A 24710-nucleotide genomic window follows, 5' to 3' on the forward strand; every position below is an offset into this window, starting at 1 on the left:
TTTTATTTAAAGCATTAATATAGGCAATAATATGTAGAAACACAGAAATATTATCATTAATATCAAGATATAAAATTAAAATAAATCATCAGCTCACACACAGGAAATCAGCAGGTCTGGCAGCATCTATGGCGAGGTATGAACAGTCAACATTTCGTTAAGGTCCAGTCACTTGCTGGTTGGAATTCCTTCTTTTTCCCCCACCTTCTTATTCTGGCTTTCTTCCCCTTCCTTTCTCATCCTGGTGAAGGGTGTCAGACTAAAACGTTGACTCTTTGCTACAGGTGCTGCTTGACCTGCTGAGCTCCTCCAGCATTTTGTGTCTGTTGCTCTGGACTTCCAGCATCTGTAGAATCACTTGTGCTTAAAATTGTCAATTTGCATGTTCTTGTACTTCTGAAATACATACTGAGATTCATAACTGGGGCAAATTATAGCTGGCTAAAAATTTCAGCGTTCCTATTTACCATCTTTATCATCCCTTACGCTAATTTGTACAAACTTGGACAACTTCCAATATACTCAACAGAAACATAATCAAGAGTATTTTTTATCAAGGTATAGACATTCTTCATGGCAGCTGTTTTATCAATAACCCCTGTTTTTTAATATATATTCAGTTCTGTACAAGACTAGAAATTACTGATCTGTTTAAAACACAATGTCACATTCTCCAACACACTGAGAGGAGTAGCGATGGGAATGCAATATTTTTTTTGATAACAGTGTTCGAAGGCTTCTGACTGTGCAGTCTTCATTTACCTAATTCTTCACAAATGGAGCTGTTTAAAAATCTCATCTCTTAGCATATTCACGCACTGCTGGAGACTGTGTCGATATCAAAAGTAGCTTGAAGCTAGAACCTAAGGATCAGAATCAGAATTAGAACCAGAATTGAAATCAGGTTTAATATCACTGGCATATGTCATAAGATATGCTGGTTTGTGGCAGCAGTAAATTGCGATACTCTAATTCACAGTAAGAAATACAGTTATAAAAATTAAAGTGAATAAGTAGTGGGAAAAATAGTGAGGTTACCTTGTCCATTCAGAAATCTAATGGCAGGGGAGAAGATTCTGCTCCTAAAGCATTGACAGTGTATGTATTGGCTCCTGTTCCTCCCCCTTGATGGTAGAAATGAGAAGAGGTCATGTCCTGGGTGATATGGGTCCTTAAAGTTGGATGCTGCCTTTTTAAAGTATCATCGTTTGAAGATCTCCTGGATGCTGGAGAATCAAGTGCCTGTGATAGAGCTGGCTGAGCTTACAACTTTCTGCAGCTTTTTCTAATCCTGTGCTGTGACCCGTCATACCAGGCAGCGATTCAACCAGTTAGAATGCTCTCCACGGTAAATTTGTACAACTTTTCGAGAATCATCGTCATCATTATGTGCTGTGTGTTATGACGTAGTCGATCATGGTCTATGATAATGATTGTTCTTATCAAATTTCTCTACAGAAGTGCTTTGCTAATCCCTTCTTCTGGGCAGTATCTTTACAAGGCAGGTGGCTCTATTCATTATCTGCCTGGCATCAGTGGTCACATAACCAAGACTTGTGATATGCACCAGCTGCTCATCCAACCATCCACCACCTGCTCCCGTGGCTTCACATGATCCTGATCGGGGGCTAAGCAGGTGCTACACCTTGCCCAAGGGTGACCTGCAGGCTAGTGAAGGGAAGGAGTGCCTTACACCTCCTTTGGTGGAAATGTATCTCCACCCCACCAGAGTAAGTATTCAAAATGGAGGCAGAAGGAGGCCAGTTATTCCCTCATTCTTTAGCTGATTTCAACAAGATAATAGTTCTTCTTCTACTTCTACATTTTGTGAACAGCTTCTTCCCTTCAGCAATCAGATTTCTGAATGGATAATAGAGCTATGTATACTATCTCACCATTTTCACTTACTTTTTGCTCGCTTTTTAAATTGTATTTAATTTTTATATATATTTCTTATTGTAATTTACAGTTTTTTAATGTACTGCTGCCACAAAAGAACAAATTTCATGACATCTGCCAGTGGTATTAAACCTGATTCTGAATCCTCATTGCTACTTTTGTTGAATTGGGGTGTAGAATTGTATTTTATATGTTCAGTGAGTTTTACGTTGATTACAGTTGCCTTTGTACTTATTCTGGAAATTCTTTTAGTTTCAGTGATGGGTGTCACATTATTTGAATTTGGCATTTTAATTGGTTAAAAGTTATCTGTTGGAACGTCAATGGAATTCTTAATGGAATAGTTATAAGTAATCTGGTATAGAAGACAGAACTACTCGTTTTCATTTGTCTCTCACCATCCTTTTATTCTTTTCTCTTTGCCTGAGTAGTGTTTAGTGGAGCCCGGGCAGGATTAAGGAAAAGGGTTTTTGAAGACCGCGACCTGCAGATCCAAACAAAACTTTGGTCTTCCGAGCAGTCATCCCTCTTACATGACTGTATGGAGCTGAATCATGGACTGCCTGAAAGCCCTGGAACAATACTACCAAAGAGCCTTATGAAGGATTTTGAGGATCAGCTGGATAGTCAAATGCACTAACACCAGCCAAGTGGAGAAAGCCAACATAAACAGCATCTCCAGCACGATAGAGCAACACCAACTCCAACAGATGGGTCATGTCATCCGGATGCCTAACTCTCATCTCCCCGAACGGATCCTTTACTCCCAGTTGAAGGAAGGTCAGCAAGCTGCTGGTGGACGGAGGAAATACTTTAAAGGAGTGGTCATCAGTGGAGTGGTCTGAGTCAGAGTGGTAGGGCTTCAGATAATTGGGGCTTTGGCGATGTAAGTGGGTAAGTGGACTTCGTTTTTTTTCCCTTGCATTTTTTTTGAGGAATGGACAGCATGTCTGTAGGGTTAGTACTTTGCTCTGGGTGTCAGATGTGGGAATCCCGGGAATCTTCCAGTGTCCCAGATGAACACATCTGCGCCAGGTGCACCGAGATGCAGCTTCTGAGAGACCATGTTGGGGATCTGGAGCTGCGGCTTGATGACCTACAGCTTATCAGGGAGAGCGAACAGGAGATAGATAGGAGCTACAGGGAGTTAATCACCCTGAGGCTACGGAAGTTAGATAAGTGGGTGACTGTCAGGGAAGGGATGTGAAGAGCTCAGATAGTAGAGAGCACCCTTGTGGCCATCCCCTTCAATAATTGTTATCTCGTTTTGGATGCTGCTGAGGGGGTGACCTGACAGAGGATGACCATGGTGATCGGGACTCTGGCACTGAGCCTGGTTCCGTGGTGCAGAAGGGAAAGACAAAGATGAGGAATGTGGTAGTCACAGGGGATTCCATAGTGAGGGGAACAGACAGGAAGTTCTGTCAGCCTGATAGAGATACCCGCATGGTGTGTTGTCTCCCCTTCCAGGTGCCAGGGTACGGAATGTCTCGGATTGGGTGCAGAGTATTCTGAAGGGAGATGATGAACAGCCAGAAGTCTTGGTACATGTTGGTACCAATGACATAGGCAGAAAAATGGAGGAGGTCCTGAAGAGACAATTCAGGGAGTTGGGTAGGAAGCTGAAAAGCAGGACCTCCAGGGTAGTAATCTCAGGATTGCTGCCTGTGCCACGTGCTAACGAGTAGAAGAGTACCATGATCAGGCATATTAATGCGTGGCTGAGAGACTGGTGTAGGGGGCAGGGCTTCGGGTTTCTGGATCATTGGGGCCTCTTCTGGGGGAGGTATGACCTGTACAAAAAGGATGGGTTACATCTGAACCCAAAGGGATCCAATGTCCTCGCAGTCAGGTTTAATAGAGCTGTTCAGGAGGGTTTAAACTAATTTGGCTGGGGATAGGAACTGGAGTGATAAGGCTGAGGAAGGGGAAAACAGAAATAAATCAAATATAGCATGCAACAGAGATGATAGAAAGGACAGCCAGGAGATGAGGCATAATCACAGCCAGTGGGATGAGTTACAGGGCAATAGAGGTGTGGTGCAGTTAAAACAGAAAGCAACAAATACAGGACTGAAAATGTTATATTTGAATAAGAAGTTTAAGAATCTTAGACGATCTTGAAATTCAGCTACAGATTGTCAAGTATAACATTGCGGTCATCTCTGAAACTTGGCTAAAGGATGGCTGCCATTGGGAGCTGAATGTCCAGGGATATACGGTATATCGGAAGAATAGGTTAGTAGGCAGAGGGAGTGGTGTGGCCCTGTGTATAAGAAATAATATTAAATCATTAGAAAGGGATTACATAGAATTGGAAGGCGTAGAGTCTCTATGGGTTGAGTTAAGAAATGGCAAGGGTAAATAGACCCTAATGGCAGTTGTACACAGACCTCCAAACAGCAGCCGGGACGTGGATTACAAATTACAGCAGGAGACAGAAAAGGCATGTCAGAAGGGCAATATCATGATAATCCTTGGTGATTTTAACATGAAAGTGGATTGAGAGAACTAGCTCAGTATTGGACCTCAAGACAGAGAATTTGTAGAATGTCTAAGGGGTGGCTTTACAGAACAGCTTGTTGTTGAGCCCACTAGGGGATTGGCTGTGCTGGATTGGGTGTTGTGCAATGATCTGGAGGTGATAAGGGAGCTTAACGTTAAGGAACCCTTAGGGAACAGTGACCAAAATATGATCGACTTCACTTTGAAATTTGAGAAGGAGAAACTGAATTCCAATATGTTGGTATTTCAGTGGAATAAAGGAAATTACAATGGCATGAGAGGGGAATTGGCCAAGGTTGACTGGAAAGGGTCCCTAGCATGAAGGACAGCAGAGCAGCAATGGCTGGAGTTTCTGCAAAAAATGAGGGAAGTGCAAGACAGATATATTCCAAATAGGAAGAAGTTTCAAATGGAAGAAGGACACTACCGTGGCTGACAAGTGAAGTCAGAGCCAAAGTAAAAGCAAAAGAGAAGGCATACAAGGAAACCAAAGCTAGGGGGAAGATAGAGGATTGGAAAGTTTTTGGAAACATGCAGAAGGAAACTAAGAAGGTTATTTGGAAGGAAAAGATGAATTATGAAAGGAAGCTGGCGACTAATATCAAAGAAGATACTAACAGCTTTTTTTAAGTATATAAGGGGTAAAGGAAAGTTGAGGGTAGATATAGGACCAATAGAAAATGACGCTGGAGATATTGTAATGAGAGATGCAGAGGCGGCAGAGGAACTGAATGTGGATTTTGCGTTAGTCTTCACAGTGGAAGACATCTGCAGTATACCGGACACTCAAGAGTGTCAGGGAAGTGAAATATGTACAGTGAAAATTATGACTGAGAAGGTGCTCAGGAAACTTAATGGTCTGAGGGTGGATAAATCTCCTGACCCTGATGGAATGCACTCTTGGGTTCTGGAGAGATTGCGGAAGCATTAACAATGATCTTTCAAGAATCGATAGATTCTGGCATTTACCGGATGACTGGATGACTGGATGACTGGAAAATTGCAAATGTTACTTCACTATATAAGAAGAATGGGTAAGGAAACTATAGATCTGTTAGCCTGACATCAGTGGTTGGGAAGTTGTTGGAATCGATTGTTAGGGATGAGACTATGGGGTACCTGGAGGCACATGACAAGATAGGCCAAAGCCAGCATGGTTTCCTGGAAGGAAAATCCTGCCTGACTAACCTACTGCAATTTTTTGAGGAAATTACACGCAGGGTAGACAAGGGAGATGCAGTAGATGTGGTGTATTTGGATTTTCAGAAGGCCTTTGACAAGGTGCCACACATGAGGCTGCTTAACAAGATAAGAACTCGTGGAATTACAGGGAAGTTACTAACATGGGTGGAGCATTGGCTGATCGGTAGAAAACAGAAGTGGGAATAAAGTGATCCTATTCTGGCTGCTGGTTACCAGTGGAGTTCCACAGGGGTCGGTGTTGGGACTGCTGCTTTTTACAATGTATGTCAATGATCTGGACTACAGGATTAATGGATTTGTGGCTAAATTTGCCGATGATACAATGATAGGTGGGTAATGTTGAGGAAACAGAGAGCCTGCAGAGAGACTTAGATAGTTTAGGGGAATGGGCAAAGAAGTGGAAAATGAAATACAATGTTGGAAAGGGTATGGTGATGCACTTTGGTGGAAGAAATAAATGGGCAGACTACTATTTAGATGGGGAGAGAATTCAAAATGCAGAGATGCAAAGGGACTTGGGAGTCTTTGTGCAGGATACCTGGAAGGTTAATGTCCAGGTTGAGTCAGTGGTGAAGAAGGAGAATGCAATGTTAGCATTCATTTCTAGAGGTATAGAGTATAAGAGCGGGGATGTGATGTTGAGGCTCTATAAGGCACTCATAAAACCATACCTGGACCATTGTGTGCAGTTTTGGGCTCCTTTTAGAAAGGATATCCTGACCTTGGAGAGGTTTCAGGAAAATTCACGAGAATGATTACAGGAATGAAAGGGTAACCATATGAGAAATGTCTGGCAGCTCTTGGGCTGTATTCCCTGGAGTTCAGGAGAAAGAGTGGGGGTCTCATAGAAACATTTTGAATGTTAAAAGTCCTGAACAGATTAGATATGGCAACATTATTTCCCATGGTAGGGGGGTCTAGGACAAGAGGGCACAACTTCAGGATTGAAGGATGTCCATTTAGAACAGAGATGTGAAGAAATTACTTTAGTCAGAGGGTGGTAAATCTGTGGAATTTGTTGCCATGAGCTGTGGAGGCCAAGTCATTGGGTGTATTTAAGGCAGAGATAGACAGGTTCTTGATTAGCCAGGGCATTAAAGGGTATGGGGAGAAGGCAGGGGAGTGGGGATGACTGGAAGAATTGGATCAGTCTATGATTGAATGGCGGAGCAGACTCGATGGGCCGAATAACCAACTTTTGCTCCTATATCTTATGGTCTTATGGTCCTAATTTAACTTTACGCATTGATATGATACCCAGTATACATTATTTAACTATACATTATGGGTAGTGTGTAGTGACTCCATATGTCACTACTACTGGGCGTGACGACCCTGCCTTACACGAGTCCCGGGCTCAGCTGGCTCCGGCTGACAGTACCTGGTATGGGCCCCTATCCAGGGTTATGGATCCCACTGCCTTGTGGGTATCTTCGGGAAAGGAGAAGGCTAAGGAGTAAACCCTGCACAAATCCGGAGTGGAGCCCCTAAGGTGGTTGGATGACGTATCATGTCACCTCCCGGCAGCTCCTGCAGCCAAGCTGATGCCAAATGTACTGCTTCACATTCCTTTAGACCACATCCGCGAGGCCGAGAGGGGGATCTTGATGTCCGGGCAGCCCAGGATCTCCATATTCATCGCCCAGGTCTGCGCCCCAGAACCGGGCGCATCCATTGTCTACTTAGAAAGACGGAGCCATGATTATTCAAGCAGCTCACTCCTGCATATTTCCAGAATTGTAAACATTGCAGGTCATAATAATAAGGGGATTTAAATTTGTAAAGTATAATGACAAATACATTTGATCCAACTTATCGTGACTCTGAATAATTTTCAATTAAAAATAAATATGGGATTACTATCTCAGCAAATTTGTTGTACCGAAGTATCTGACAGTGGCCACTGAGAACCTGACAGAGGGGGAGAGGGTTAGTTTTCTTTAATCACTTGGAATTATCATTTCAGAGGACCTGTCCTGGGCCCAGCACGTAAGTGCAGTTACAAAGAAAACACAGCAATGCTTTTTCTTCATTTGGTGGATCGGAGGCTCAGACATAGAGAGGGTCAGCAACTTTAAATTCCTCAGTGTCAATATTTCGGAGCACCTGTCCTGGAAGTAGAGGTGTGCTGTGTTTTTTTGTAACTGCAATTATGAAGAAAGCATGGAAACGCCTCTACTTCCTTAGGAGATTTCAGAGATTTGGCATGATATCCAAAACCTTGACGAACTGCTATAGATGTGTGGCAGAGAGTATGTTAACTGCCTGCATTACAGCATGGCATGGAAACACCGATGCCCTTGAATGGAAAATCCCACAAAAAGAGATGGATATGGCCTGGTCAATCATGGTAAGGCCTTTCTTATGATTGAGCACATCTACATGAAACACTGTCGCAGGAAAGAAGGGTCCATCATTAGGGGACCCCCACTGCCCAGGACTTGGCCTCTTCTCGCTGCTGCCATCAGGAGAAAGGTACAAGTGAATCAGGACTCACACCACCAGGTTCGGGAACTGTTATTAACCCTCAACCAGCAGGCTCTTGAACCAAAGGGGATAACTTCACTCAACTTCACTTGCCCCATCATTGAAATGTTCCCACAACCTATGGACTCACTCTCAAGGACCCTTCATCTCATATTCTCAATTTTTATTACTTATTTTTATTTTAGTATTTGTACAGTTTGTTGTCTGATGCACTCTGGTTGAACATCCAAGTTGGACAGTCTTTTGTTGATTCTGTTATGGTTATCATTCTATAGATTTATTGAGTATGCCCACAAGAAATGAATGTCAGTGTTGTATATGGTGACATATATGTACTTTGATCTTTGACTTGCACTGAAAGCGGTAAGCGTAAAGGAGGGGGGCTGGCAGTTCTGGTAAATAACAGATGGTGCAATCCTGGGCATATTACGATCAAGGAACGTGTCTGTAGCCCGGATATTGAACTTTTTGCTGTTGGACTCTGGCCATATTATTTGCCAAGGGAAATCTTGCATGCAATTGTGGTTGTTGTGTACATCCCTCCCTCTGCCAACCCGACGTCGGCATGTAACTTCATTTACACCGTCATAGCCAGATTACAAACCCAGCACCCGAGTGCCCTCATTACCATCTCAGGTGACTTCAACCAGGTTACCATGGCTAGAACACTGCCCAACTTCACGCAGTATGTGAGCTGTACAACCAGAGGGGAGAAGACTCTGGATTTGATGTACGCTAACATTAAGGATACATACAGCTCCTCTCCCCTCCCCCCACTGGGAAGGTCAGATCACAACCTGGTGCATCTAAAACCCTGCTACGCGCCTCTGGTGAAGAGTAAACCTGCAACCTCGAGGACAGTGAGGAAATGGTCGGAGGAGGCTTATGAGGCGCTCCAGGGTTGTTATGAGGTGACAGACTGGCAGGCACTCTGTGAGCCACATGGAGAGGATATTGATGGGCTCACAGAGTGCATCACTGATTACATCAACTTCTGTGTGGACTGCAATGTTCCGACAAGAACTGTCCTTTGTTATTCAAATAACAAGCCATGGGTGACAAAGAACATTAAGGACATCCTGAACACTAAAAAGAGGGCGTTTAGAGATGGAAATAGGGAGGAGCTGAAGGCAATACAGAGGGACCTGAAAGCCAGGATCAGGGAGGCTAAAGACAGGTACAGGAGGAAGCTTGAGTGGAAACTCCAGCAGAACAACATGAGAGAGGTCTGGAGGGGGATGAGGACCATCACTGGTTTCCAGCAAACTAGCAACAGAGGAGCTGAAGGCAGTGTGGACAGGGCCAACGAACTTAACCTGTTCTTTAACAGATTTGACATTGTGACCCCTGCCCATCCCCCACATGAGTCATCTGTTGTCGGCCCCCAACCAACACATATTCCACTCTCCCCTCCTACCCCTCCTCACAGTCCCCCACCCTGCTCTCATGACTATACCCCTTCCCTACACGAAACACTACGGGGGGCTTCACAGCAAACAAGTGAGAAGACAGCTGAAACATCTCAACCCAAGCAAGGCTGCAGGACTGGATGGTGTCAGTACCAGGGTGCTCAAAGCCTGTGCCCCTCAGCTATGTGGAGTACTTCACCATGTATTCAACCTGAGCCTGAGGCTCCGGAGGGTTCCTGTCCTGTGGAAGATGTCCTGCCTCGTCCCTGTGCCGAAGACGCCGTGCCCCAGCGGCCTCAATGACTACAGACCGGTGGCACTGACCTCCCACATCATGAAGACCCTGGACAGACTTGTTCAGGAGGTGCTCCGGCCTATGGTCAGGCCACACTTAGATCCCCTCCAGTTTGCCTACCAGCCCCGACTAGGAGTTGAGGATGCCATCGTCTACCTGCTGAACCGTGTCTATGCCCACCTGGACAAGCCAGCGAGCACTGTGAGGGTCATGTTTTTTGACTTCTCCAATGCGTTCAACAACATCCACCCTGCTCTGCTGGGGGAGAAGCTGACAGCGATGCAGGTGGATGCTTCCCTGTTATCATGGATTCTTGATTACCTGACTGGCAGACCACAGTACGTGTGCTTGCAACACTGTGTGTCCGACAAAGTGATCAGCAGCACTGGGGCTCCACAGGGGACTGTCTTGTCTCCCTTTCTCTTCAGCATTTACACCTCGAACTTCAACTACTGCAGAGTCTTGCCATCTTCAGAAGTTTTCGGATGACTCTGCCATAGTTGGATGCATCAGCAAGGGAGATGAGGCTGAGTACAGGGCTATGGTAGGAAACTTTGTCACATGGTGTGAGCAGAATTATCTGCAGCTTAATGTGAAAAAGACTAAGGAGCTGCTGGTAGACCTGAGGAGAGCTAAGGTACCGGTGACCCCTGTTTCCATCCAGGGGGTCAGTGTGGACATGGTGGAGGATTACAAATACCTGGGGATACGAATTGACGATAAACTGGACTGGTCAAAGAACACTGAGGCTGTCTACAAGAAGGGTCAGAGCCGTCTCTATTTCCTGAGAGACCGAAGTCCTTTAACATCTGCCGGACGATGCTGAGGATGTTCTATGAGTCTGTGGTGGCCAGTGCTATCATGTTTGCTGTTGTGTGCTGGGGCAGCAGGCTGAAGGTAGCCGACACCAACAGAATCAACAAACTCATTCGTAAGGCCAGTGATGTTGTGGGGATGGAACTGGACTCTCTCACGGTGGTGTCTGAAAAGAGGATGCTGTCTAAGTTCCATGCCATCTTGGACAATGTCTCCCATCCACTACATAATGTACTGGGTGGGCACAGGATTACATTCAGCCAGAGACTCATTCCACCGAGATGCAGCACAGAGCGTCATAGGAAGTCATTCCTGCCTGTGGCCATCAAACTTTACAACTCCTCCCTTGGAGGGTCAGACACCCAGAGCTAATAGGCTGGTCCTGGACTTATTTCATAATTTACTGGCATAATTTACATATTACTATTGAACTATTTATGGTTCTATTACTATTTATTATTTATGGTGCAACTGTAATGAAAACCAATTCCCCCCAGATCAATAAAGTATGACTATGACTATGACTTATTACAGAAATTGCCCTCTATTCACTAGTTACACTGGTAACAATTACTTACAGTACTAATTTATTTTACATTTATCCAAGATTTGATTCTATTGTGTTTCTTTTGATTTTATACGTTCCAATAAGATCCCCCTCAATAAGATCCCCCCCTCAAACATTGGAATTTACATAGAAACATAGAAACATAGAAAATAGGTGCAGGAGTAGGCCATTCGGCCCTTCGAGCCTGCACCGCCATTTATCATGATCATGGCTGATCATCCAACTCAGAACCCCGCCCCAGCCTTCCCTCCATACCCCCTGACCCCTGTAGCCACAAGGGCCATATCTAACTCCCTCTTAAACATAGCCAATGAATTGGCCTCAACAGTTTCCTGTGGCAGAGAATTCCACAGATTCACCACTCTCTGTGTGAAGAAGTTTTTCCTAATCTCGGTCCTAAATGGCTTCCCCTCTATCCTCAAACTGTGACCCCTCGTTCTGGACTTCCCCAACATCGGGAACAATCTTCCTGCATCTAGCCTGTCCAATCCCTTTAGGATCTTATACGTTTCAATCAGATCCCCCCTCAATCTTCTAAATTCCAACGAGTACAAGCCCAGTTCATCCAGTCTTTCTTCATATGAAAGACCTGCCATCCCAGGAATCAATCTGGTGAACCTTCTTTGTACTCCCTCTATGGCAAAGATGTCTTTCCTCAGATTAGGGGACCAAAACTGCACACAATACTCCAGGTGTGGTCTCACCAAGGCCTTGTACAACTGCAGTAGTACCTCCCTGCTCCTGTACTCGAACCCTCTCGCTATAAATGCCAGCATACCGTTCGCCTTTTTCACCGCCTGCTGTACCTGCATGCCCACTTTCAATGACTGGTGTATAATGACACCCAGGTCTCGTTGCACCTCCCCTTTTCCTAATCGGCCACCATTCAGATAATAATCTGTTTTCCTATTTTTGCCACCAAAGTGGATAACTTCACATTTATCCACATTAAATTGCATCTGCCATGAGTTTGCCCACTCACCCAACCTATCCAAGTCACTCTGCATCCTCTTAGCATCCTCCTCACTGCTAACACTGCCACCCAGCTTCGTGTCATCCGCAAACTTGGAGATGCTGCATTTAATTCCCTCATCCAAGTCATTAATATATAGAAACATAGAAACATAGAAAATAGGTGCAGGAGTAGGCCATTCGGCCCTTCGAGCCTGCACCGCCATTTATCATGATCATGGCTGATCATCCAACTCAGAACCCCGCCCCAGCCTTCCCTCCATACCCCCTGACCCCTGTAGCCACAAGGGCCATATCTAACTCCCTCTTAAACATAGCCAATGAACTGGCCTCAACAGTTTGCTGTGGCAGAGAATTCCACAGATTCACCACTCTCTGTGTGAAGAAGTTTTACCTAATCTCGGTCCTAAAAGGCTTCCCCTCTATCCTCAAACTGTGACCCCTCGTTCTGGACCTCCCCAACATCGGGAACAATCTTCCCGCATCTAGCCTGTCCAATCCCTTTAGGATCTTATACGTTTCAATCAGATCCCCCCTCAATCTTCTAAATTCCAACGAGTACAAGCCCAGTTCATCCAGTCTTTCTTCATATGAAAGACCTGCCATCTCAGGAATCAATCTGGTGAACCTTCTTTGTACTCCCTCTATGGCAAAGATGTCTTTCCTCAGATTAGGGGACCAAAACTGCACACAATACTCCAGGTGTGGTCTCACCAAGGCCTTGTACAACTGCAGTAGTACCTCCCTGCTCCTGTACTCGAACCCTCTCACTATAAATGCCAGCATACCGTTCGCCTTTTTCACCGCCTGCTGTACCTGCATGCCCACTTTCAATGACTGGTGTATAATGACACCCAGGTCTCGTTGCACCTCCCCTTTTCCTAATCGGCCACCATTCAGATAATAATCTGTTTTCCTATTTTTGCCACCAAAGTGGATAACTTCACATTTATCCACATTAAATTGCATCTGCCATGAGTTTGCCCACCCACCCAACCTATCCAAATCATCCTGCATCCTCTTAGCATCCTCCCCACTGCTAACACTGCCACCCAGCTTTGTGTCATCCGCAAACTTGGAGATGCTGCATTTAATTCCCTCATCCAAGTCATTAATATATATTGTAAACAACTGGGGTCCCAGCACTGAGCCTTGCGGTACCCCACTAGTTACCGCCTGCCATTCTGAAAAGGTCCCGTTTATTCCCACTCTTTGCTTCCTGTCTGCTAACCAATTCTCCACCCACACCAGTACCTTACCCCCAATACTGTGTGCTTTAAGTTTGCACACTAATCTCCTGTGTGGGACCTTGTCAAAAGCCTTTTGAAAATCCAAATATACCACATCCTCTGGTTCTCCCCTATCCACTCTACTAGTTACATCCTCAAAAAATTCTATGAGATTCGTCAGACATGATTTTCCTTTCACAAATCCATGCTGACTTTGTCCGATCATTTCACCGCTTTCCAAATGTGCTGTTATCACATCCTTGATAACTGACTCCAGCAGTTTCCCCACCACCGACGTTAGGCTAACCGGCCTATAATTCCCCGGTTTCTCTCTCCCTCCTTTTTTAAAAAGTGGGGTTACATTAGCCACCCTCCAATCCTCAGGAACTAGTCCAGAATCTAACGAGTTTTGAAAAATTATCACTAATGCATCCACTATTTCTTGGGCTACTTCCTTAAGCACTCTAGGATGCAGACCATCTGGCCCTGGGGATTTATCTGCCTTCAATCCCTTCAATTTACCTAACACCACTTCCCTACTAACATGTATTTCACTCAGTTCCTCCATCTCACTGGACCCTCTGTCCCTTACTATTTCTGGAAGATTATATATGTCCTCCTTAGTGAAGACAGAACCAAAGTAATTATTCAATTGGTCTGCCATGTCCTTGCTCCCCATAATCAATTCACCTGTTTCTGTCTGCAGGGGACCTACATTTGTCTTTACCAGTCTTTTCCTTTTTACATATCTATAAAAGCTTTTACAGTCCGTTTTTATGTTCCCCGCCAGTTTTCTCTCATAATCTTTTTTCCCCTTCCTAATTAAGCCCTTTGTCCTCCTCTGCTGAACTCTGAATTTCTCCCAGTCCTCAGGTGAGCCACTTTCTCTTGCTAATTTGTATGCTTCTTCTTTGGAATTGATACTATCCCTAATTTCTCTTGTCAGCCACGGGTGCACTACCTTCCTTGATTTATTCTTTTGCCAAACTGGGATGAACAATTGTTGTAGTTCATCCATGCAACCTTTAAATGCTTGCCATTGCATATACACCGTCAATCCTTTAAGTGTCATTTGCCAGTCTATCTTAGCTAATTCACGTCTCATACCTTCAAAGTTACCCCTCTTTAATTTCAGAACCTTTGTTTCTGAATTAACTATGTCACTCTCCATATTAATGAAGAATTCCACCATATTATGGTCACTCTTACCCAAGGGGCCTCTCACGACAAGATCGCTAATTAACCCTTCCTCATTGCTCAAAACCCAGTCCAGAAGCTTGAGAAGCTTGAGTGGGGATCTGATTGAAACGTACAAAATCCTAAAGGGATTGGACAGGCTAGATGCAGGAAGATTGTTCCCGATGTTGGGGAAGTCCAGAACGAGGGGTCACAGTTTGAGGATAGAGGGGAAGCCTTTTAGGACCGAGATTAGGTAAAACTTCTTCACACAGAGAGTGGTGAATCTGTGGAATTCTCTGCCACAGGAAACAGTTGAGGCCAGTTCATTGGCTATATTTAAGAGGGAGTTAGATATGGCCCTTGTGGCTATGGGGGTCAGGGGGTATGGGGGGAAGGCTGGTATAGGGTTCTGAGTTGAATTATCAGCCATGATCATACTGAATGGCGGTGCAGGCTCAAAGGGCCGAATGGCCTACTCCTGCACCTATTTTCTATGTTTCTATGTTTCTTTGTTGCACTGTGAATGCCTGCCAGAAAATGAACCTCAGGGTTGTATATGGTGACATACAGAAATTTGGTAATAAATTTACTTTGAACTTTGAATCTCGATAAACATAAAAATTCTGCGGAAGCTAGAAATCTAGAGCAACACACACAAAATGCTGGAGAAACTCAGCAGGTCAGGCAGCATCTGTGGAGAGGAAAAGAGCCGATGTTTCAGGAAAGTGCAATGAAAAGAACTACCTTTATATCTTTCACCCTCAGCCTCCAGAGGTACTTGGAGAAATTGGGGAGGCAGACCATCATCTGTAAAACAGAAACAAAGCATGATTAGCACATAATAGCACAAAAACACAAGAGATTCTTCAGCTGCTGGAAATCCAGAGCCACGCATACAAAATGCTGGAGGAATTCAACAAGTCAGGCAGCATCGATGGAGAGATGGAGAGAAGTTAACAGCTGACCCTTAATCAGGACTCTATAAGTTTCTCATGGCTGTTTTTTAAATTTTTTAGTGAGGAAAGATAAAGCCAGCCATTCTGTGGTGCGGTGTTTCCTGATAATTGAGTATTCTCAGAGCAATAAGTAACATAGCTGAACTTCAAAATTTCTAAGTTCATAGTTCAAAGTAAATTTATTATCAAAGTACACATATGTCACCATATAGCACCCTGAGATTCATTTTATTGCGGGCTTGTTAACAACTGTTTCATAGAATCATTGAGTCACAGAAAACTACAGCACAGAAACAGGCCCTTTGGCCCATCGAGTCCATCCTGAACCAATTAAACAGCCTACTTCCAATGACATGCACCTGGATCTTAGCCCTCCATACCCCTACCATCCATGTACTTATCCAAACTTCTCTTAACCATTGAAATCGAGCTCACATTTGTGCTGGCAGCTCATTCCACACTCACACAACCCTCTGAATGAAGTTTCCCCTCATGTTCCCAGTAAACGTTTCACCTTTCACCCTTAAGCCAAGACCTCTGGTTGTAGTCCCACCCAGTGGAAAAAGCCTGCTTGCATTTACCCTATCTGTACCCCTCATAATTTTGTATACCTCTATTAAATCTCCTCTCAATCTTCTGTGTTCTAAGGAATAAAGTCCTAACCCATTCAATCTTTCCTTAGAACTGAGGTCCTTCAGTCCCAGAAAAGTCCTTGTAAATTTCCTCTGTACTCTTTCAACCCTATTTACATCTTTCCTGTAGATAGGTAACCAAAACTGCACACAATACTCTAAATTAGGCCTCACCAGTGTCCTTTCCAACTTTAACATAACACCCCATCTCCAGTTTAGCAAATATTAAAGAACAGAGGGAAAAATGAGCACACATTTAATTGTTGATATCCTTTTATTATCTTTACCTGACTTACATCATATCTGATTACTGCATCTGAAAGTTGATTTCTATTGCAGCAAAGAAAAGTTTTCTGAACATAACTCCTGTCTAAGAAGTAACTTGGAACACAGCAAGCAGCTTAAGACCATAAGATCATAAGACAAAGGAGCAGAAGTCGGCCATTCGGCCCATCGAGTCTGCTCCGCCATTTTATCATGAGATGATCCATTCTCCCATTTAGTCCCACTCTCCCGCCTTCTCACCATAACCTTTGATGCCCTGGCTACTCAGATACCTATCAATCTCTGCCTTAAATGCACCCAATGACTTGGCCTCCACTGCTGCCCGTAGCAACGAATTCCATAGATTCACCATGGCTCTTCACTCAACCCTGGAGCATCTGGACAAAAGATGAATACATCAGAATGTTCTTCATCAACTCTTCTTGGCATTCAATACTATCATCCCTCAAAACTAATCAAGAAGCTTCAAGACCTTGGCCTCAGTACCTCCTGTGCAATTGGATCCTCGATTTCATCATGTGCAGACCCCAGTCTATTCAGATTAGCAACAACATCTCCTCCATGATTTCCATCACCACAAGGCTGCACGCTTAGTCCACTGCACTACTCACTTTACACTTATGACTGCGTGGCTAAGCACAGCATCAATGCCATAAATAAGTTTGCTGACGATACCGCTGTTGTAGACCAAATCAAAGTTGGAATGAATCAGCATAGAGGAGGGAGATTGAAAACCTGACTGAGTGGTGCCACAACAACCACCTCTCACTCAGTGTCAGCAAGATGAAGGAGTTGATTATTGACCAGGAGGAGGAAACCAGAGGCCCATGAGCCAGTCTTCATCGGGGGATGAGAGGGAGGGAGGGTTAGCAACTTCAAGTTCCTCAGTGTTATCATTTCAGAGGATCTGTCCTGGACCCAGCACCTGTACCATTATGAAGAGGGCTCAGCAGTGCACCTACATTATTCGAAGTTTGCAAAGATTCAGCATAGCATCTAAGACTTTGAGAAACTTTTATAGATGTGTGGTGGAGGTTATATTGACCTGCTGCATCACAGCTTGGTATGGAAACACCATTACCCCCCAGTGGAAAATCCTACAAAAAGTAGTGAAAATACCCTAGTCCATCACAGGTAAAACCCTTCCCACCATAGAAAACATCTACATGGAGTGTTGCCGCAGGAAAACAGCAGGCATCATCAGGGTCTACCACCATCCAGCCCATGCTGTCTTCATGCTGCTGCCATCAGGTGCCTCAGGACTCGCACCGACAGTCTTAGGAACAGTTGTTACCCCTCAACCATCAGGCCCTTGAACCAGAGGGGATAACATCATTCAACACCAATTGCCCCATCACTGGACTGTTCCCACTGAACTTTATTCACTTTGAAGGACTCTTCATTTCATGTTCTCAATACTTATTGTTTATTCATTTAGTCATAGTCATACTTTATTGATCCCGGGGAAAATTGGTTTTCGTTACAGTTGCACCATAAATAATAAATAGTAATAAAACCATAAATAGTTAAATAGTAATATGTAAATTGGTCCAGGAAATAAGTCCAGGACCAGTCTATTAGCTCAGGGTGTTTGACCCTCCAAGGGAGGAGTTGTAAAGTTTGATGGCCACAGGCAGGAATGACTTCCTATGATGCTCTGTGTCGCATCTCGGTGGAATGAGTCTCTGGCTGAATGTACTCCTGTGCCCACCCAGTACATTATGTAGTGGATGGGAGACATTGTCCAAGATGGCATGCAACTTGGACAGCATCCTCTTTTCAGACACCACCGTGAGAGAGTCCAGTTCCATCCCCACAACATCACTGGCCTTACAAATGAGTTTGTTGATTCTGTTGGTGTCTAAGACCCTCAGCCTGCTGCCCCAGCACACAACAGCAAACATGATAGCACTGGCCACCACAGACTCGTAGATCATCCTCAGCATCGTCCAGCAGATGTTAAAAGATCTCAGTCTCCTCAGGAAATAGAGACGGCTCTGACCCTTCTTGTAGACAGCTTCAGTGTTCTTTGACCAGTCCAGTTTATTGTCAATTCGTATCCAGGTATTTGAAATCCTCCACCATGTCCACACTGACCCCCTGGATGGAAACAGGGGTCACTGGTACCTTAGCTCTCCTCACAATAGCAAACACGTGCCATGAAGTACGGAAAGGGCATCCCTTGCATCGAAGCTTGGTCTGGCCATTCACTGAAGCAGAACTTCCCCCAGCTGTCTTGGACCCCACCATGCCGCTGGATCAGGGAGGGGATGTCAAGAGGGTGGGTCTGGACCTGTGCAACCCCCTACTCACCTAAAGTCCACTCACACACACGCTGTTCCTTTCTGAGGAGTGGGGTATCCTCACAAACCCCACTAACTGACTGAAAGGAACCATCATCATCCTATGGGATGGATAGCCAGAGAGAGACCTATGCAGAACACCACACAAATATCCCCTGAACATTTGCAACATTTCTGCGGTACATTTCCCTGGGAACATCTGTTCTCAATTGTGCTATCAAGTTCCTGCCTGATAGCCTCACATTTCCCCTTACTCCAATTAAATGTTTTCCTAACTTGTCTGTTCCTATCCCTCTCCAATGCTATGGTAAAGGAGACAGAATTGTGATCACTAACTCCAAAATGCTCTGCATCTGAGAGACCTGACTCTTCATCAGTACTGGAAAAAAAGATAATAGACAATAGACAATAGGTGCAGAAGTAGACCGTTCGGCCCTTCGAGCCTGCACCGCCATTCTGAGATCATGGCTGATCATCTATTATCAATACCCGGTTCCTGCCTTGTCCCCATAACCCTTGATTCCTCTATCCATAAGATACCTATCTAGCTCCTTCTTGAAAGCATCCAGAGAATTGGCCTTCTGAGGCAGCGCGTTCCACACCTCCACAACTCTCTGGGAGAAGAAGGTCCTCCTCAACTCTGTCCTAAATGATCTACCCCTTATTCTTAAACCATGCCCTCTGGTACTGGACTCTCCCATGAGGAGTTAAAGTAAGAAAGTGGGATGAGGTAGTTCTGGTAGATGGTGCTCGGCGAAGCAACATCCCAATCTGTGTCAGGTCTCACTGATAATTAGGAGTTCTGGTGGAAGGAGCATAGATGCTCGGCCAAGCGGTCTCCCAATCTGCATCGGGTCTTACCGATGTACAGGATATATATACTGATCTCCTGTATATCGGTGAGACCTGATGCAGATTGGGAGACCTCTTCATCGAGCACCTATGCTCCATCCACCAGAGAATGTGTATTCTCCCAGTGGCCACCCATTTTAATTCCACTTCCATTCCCATACCACCACGTCACTATATTGCCTCCTCTACTGTCATGATGAGACCACACTCAGGCTGGAGGAGCAACACCTTAATTGCCGTCTGGGTAGCCTCCAACCTGATGGCGTGAACATCGATTTCTTGATCTTCTGGTAACGCCACCCCCACTTCACCACTCCTCATTCCCATCACCTGTCTCCCTCTGGGTCTCCTCCCTGTTTTCTTTCCTCCATGGCCTCTGTCCTCTTCTATCAGATTCCCCCTTCTCCAGCCCGGTATCTCTTTTACCAATCAACTTCACAGCTCTTTACCTGCCCTCTGCCCCCACTCCTGGTTTCACCTGTCACCTTGTGTTTCTTCCTCTCCTCCCTCCACTTTCTTACTTTGACTCCTCATCTTTTTCTCTCCAGTCCTGATGAGGGATCTCGGCCCGAAACATCGACTGTTTACCCTTTTCCCCAGATGCTGCCTGGCCTGCTGAGTTCCTCCAGCATTTTGTGTGTGGTGACGTATATGTAATTTGATAATAAATTTACTTTGAACAAGTCAGGCAGCCTCTGTGAAGAGAGAAATTGAATGAATATTGCCAGAAGTTGAGTGATATTGAAACCAGATACATTTAAACTTGCAGAAGAATGGAGAGAACAATAAAGACATTACAAGAATGCAGATGATGTGTAGAGGATGTTTCCTATGGTGGATGAGTTTCAGAGATTCATCAGAGGGTTGTGAATTTATGGAGTTCCTTGCCACAGAGGCCTGTGGAGGACACCACTGGGTACATTTAAAGCAGAGTTTGATAGGTTCTTGATTAGCCAGGTCATCGAAGATTATGACGCTAAGGCAGAAGAACGGGGTTGAAAGGGATAATAAATCAGCCATGCTGGAATGGCAGAGCAGACTCAATGGCTGAATGGCCTAATTCTCCTCATATATCTTATGATCTTATGGAAAATACAACTGTGCTGCTTCAAAGAGGTCATTCTAGCCTCGGCCATAGGCTCTATAATGAGTTAACCTATAGCTGGTGAAGTGATGACCCCCTTCTGTTAGACTGTTTGAAGTAACTTATCTTTTTATTCTGTCTTACTTCTCTTCTAATATTTGTGTATTTGTATATCTGTGCACTTGTAATGCTGCTATGACACCATAATTTCCTGTGGGATCAATATTTGTCTATCTACCTACAGTATCTGATGGATTGTTCGCACCAGCTCAACAGTCGAGAGGAATACAAATAAAGGAAGAACAGAGAGCTGAGAACAATCTTACTGAGCATGTTAGATACAGAACAGAGCAAGCTCTTGATATCCAAAATAAGGAAACACTAAGAAAGTCTTGCAGGTCAGGCAGCTTCTGTGCTGTGTGTCTCTCTCTCTCTGGAGAGAGTGCAGCTGGCCGGGGATTGACTGGGGGTGCTGGAAATCAAAACAACAAGATGCTGCCCTGACTGCATGTTTTCCTAGTTACTCCTAATCTGCTTCAAACATCTCCTGCTCATTTCACCCTCTCATAGACCACAACACCATAAGGTAGCGGAACAGAATTAGACCAATCATAACTAGTGTGTGGAATGGGCTGCCGGCCACGGTGGTGGAGGCGGATACAATAGGTTCTTTTAAGAGACTCCTGGACAGGTAGAGGGAGCTTAGAAAAACAGAGGACTATGGGTAACCCTAGGTAATTTCTCATGTAAGGACATGTTCGGCACAGTTTTGTGGGCTGAAGGGCCTGTATTGTGCTGTAGGTTTTCAATCAGCCTGTCAAGTTTTCTCTGCTGTTCCATTATAGCCGATCGATTTTGCTTAATTTGGTTGTTTGTCTGCCTTTGCTTGTATGTAGATGTTTTCATTGTTTTCACTGTATGTCTTTGTTCAACTGTGGACATAAGAACATACGAAATAGGAGCAGGAGTAGGCCATCCGGCCCATCAAGCCTGCCCCACTATTCAATAAGTTCATGGCTGATCTGTCCGTAAACCCAGATCCATCTACCTACCTTTTCCCCATAACCCTTAATTCCCCTACTATGTAAAAACCTATCTAACTGTTTCTTAAATATATTTAGTGAAGAAGCCTCAACTGCTTCCCTGGGCAAAGAATTCCACAGATTCATCACTCTCTGGGAAAAACAGTTTCTCCTCATCTCCATCCTAAATCTTCTTCCCTGAAGATTTGAGGCAATGTCCCCTAGTTCTCGTCTCACCTAACAATGGAAACAACTTTCCTACTTCTATCTTATCTATCCCTTTCAAAATTTTGTCTGTTTCTATAGGATCCTCTCTCATTCTTCTGAACTCCAGAGAGTATAGTCTCAGGTGACTGTTTCATCCCTGGAATCAACCTGGTGAACCTCCTCTGCACTGCCTCCAAAGCCAGTATATCCTTCCTCAAGTATGGAGACCAGAACTTCACACAGAACTCCAGGTGAATGTCTGCAAGAATATGAATCACATGGTGACATTTACGAACTTTGTTAATGAATTTACTTTGAACTTTGTACTCTCAGCCCCAATCTCCTGCCTTCTTCCTGTAGCCTTTCACACCTTTACTAACTGAGAATCTATCAACCTTTGCTTTAAATATATCCAATGACTTGGCCTCTGAGATTCCCTGTGTTATCTTACTCCAGCCCTTCCACTACGTATTCAAACATGACTGAGTTTCAGTCTTTTTGTTTGTTCTGAACAGCGTCCATTGATCTGAAACATTAACTCTGTTTCTCTCACTGCACATATCGCCTGACTTGCTGAGTGCTTCTTGAACCGTCTAATTCTGATCCTAAGCCTTATGGTCTCATAGTCTTACAGTCTGAAAGGGTGGAGATGAACAGAAGATGTTTGCTCTTTTCATTTTAATATTTCCTCCACCTGTAGCTGAGTTGCTTTCCCATAGTTATAAAGTTTCTGTTATTTATTTAGTAATACAGCACAGAGCTGGCTCTTCTGGCCCAACAAGACAATGAACTGCACCAACCAGCAACCCACCTATTTTAATAGCTGCCCAATCACAGGACAATTTACAACGACCAATTAATCTACTGACTGGTACATATTTGGACTGTGGGAGGAAACCCACAAAGTCCGTGGGGAGAATGTACAACCTCCTTGAACTCCAAACTCTGAAATGACCCGAGCTGTAATAGTGTCATCCTAACCACTACGTTATCATGGCATCCGTCTCTAAACTGCTCAGTTATCTGCACATTCCACAATGTAGGAACAAGTGGGAGATATTAATTATGCTTCGATTTTCACATTGATGCAAATAATTGACAGGTATGATGTGGGCATCTCTGTGGAAGAGAGTGTTACTGTAACAAGCACATCTATAAATATCATCTGCAGCACAGAATCTAATTCTACAATATTTCCTCAATGACCAACTGTGTTTGTCTGAACATATCTTCGTGGTTTGTTGCTCAAATTAGCAGTCAGTTACAAGTGATGTTATAATTTGCCACAGGGAAAATACACGTTTATATTTGTCCTGAAGTAATGTAACTGATGAATATTTAATACAGCATTGTGAACTGGGATCAAGTGCTTGTGACCACTCTGCATTGACATTAAAACTGATTTTCATTTGAAAATAAGTTCGTGTCAAATGCAAGGATTTGTTTCTAAAGTGGTCTTTTGTGCTCCTTAGGAAATACAAAAGATAGAGGATGATATTTGAGTTCCTATTTATCCAAAATTTTATTTAGCGATATAGCACGAAACAGGCCCTTCCAGCCCAATGTGACGCGCTGCCCGGCAACCCCTATTAACCCTAGCCTAATCACAGGACAATTTTCATTGACCAATTAGTCTACTATCCGGTACGTCTTTAGAATGTGGGTGGAAGTCAGAGCACGCAGAGGAAACCCACACAGTCAAGGTGAGAATGTACAAATCCCTTACAGACAGCGGTGGGAATTCAACCCAGACACTGGCGCTGTAATACACTATGCTGACGGCTACATTACACTGTGATCATGGGTTACTCTAAGCCCATTCTTGTTATTGCTTAATTTTAAATTTAAATCTATATTGCAATTTGGCTTTGTTGAAGTAGCTCTTGCTAAGTGTGCTTCAGCATAAATTATTAAAAAGGGTCAGTTAACTGACTTTATCTCTAACATTAGCACTTTATAATGCTAATTGAAATTACATTGGATAGCCTTAGTCTTTGCCTTCATAGCTTAAAAGTCCAAATGATAATATTGTGCAGTGATTGAATATCTGTCACTAAGTCTGTTTTGCTGGTTGCAACGAAGTAGTCTTGCTTCGAAATGCTGCCTTTATCTCCAAGGGAAATAAACATTCTGTGTATTTAATATTTCAGTTATATTTGAGTAATCTTGTACATATTAGTTGATAAAGCAAATTGCAGATGGTGGGATGAGTTGCAGTGCAACATCGGGTCAAAATAGAAACCGGCGATGAACACAGGACTGAGGGTTTATATCTGAATGCAGGCAGTATACAGAATAAGGTAGATGATTGCATAGTGCAGTTACATGTTGGCAGGTATGATGTTGTGGGCATCTGTGTAGTGGCTGAAAGAAGATCATAGTTGGGAGCTTACAATCCAACAATAAACTTTGTATTGATGGGACTGGCTGGTAGTTGGGGGGGGGGGTGGAGTGGCTCTGTTGCTAAAGACATGAAATCAAGTCTGTAGAAAGAAGTGACATAGGATCAGAAGATGTAGAATCCTTGTGAGTAGAGTTAAGAAACTGCAAGAGTTAAAAGACACTGATGGGAGTTCTGAACAGGCCTCTGAATAGTAGCCAGGATTTGAGCTACAAATTACAATAGATATGTCAAAAAGGGCAAGACTTTAATTGTCATGGAGGATTTCAATATGCAGGTAGATTGGTAAAATCAGTTTGGTGCTGGAGCCCAAAAGAGGGAGTTTGTAGAATGCCTCGACCATAAGTCCATAAGACACAGGAGCAGGATTAAGCCATTCAGCCCATTAATTCTGCTCTGCCATTTC

This window comes from Mobula hypostoma, chromosome 2 (assembly GCF_963921235.1).
Source record: "Mobula hypostoma chromosome 2, sMobHyp1.1, whole genome shotgun sequence".
NCBI classification, from domain to species: Eukaryota; Metazoa; Chordata; class Chondrichthyes; order Myliobatiformes; family Myliobatidae; genus Mobula; species Mobula hypostoma.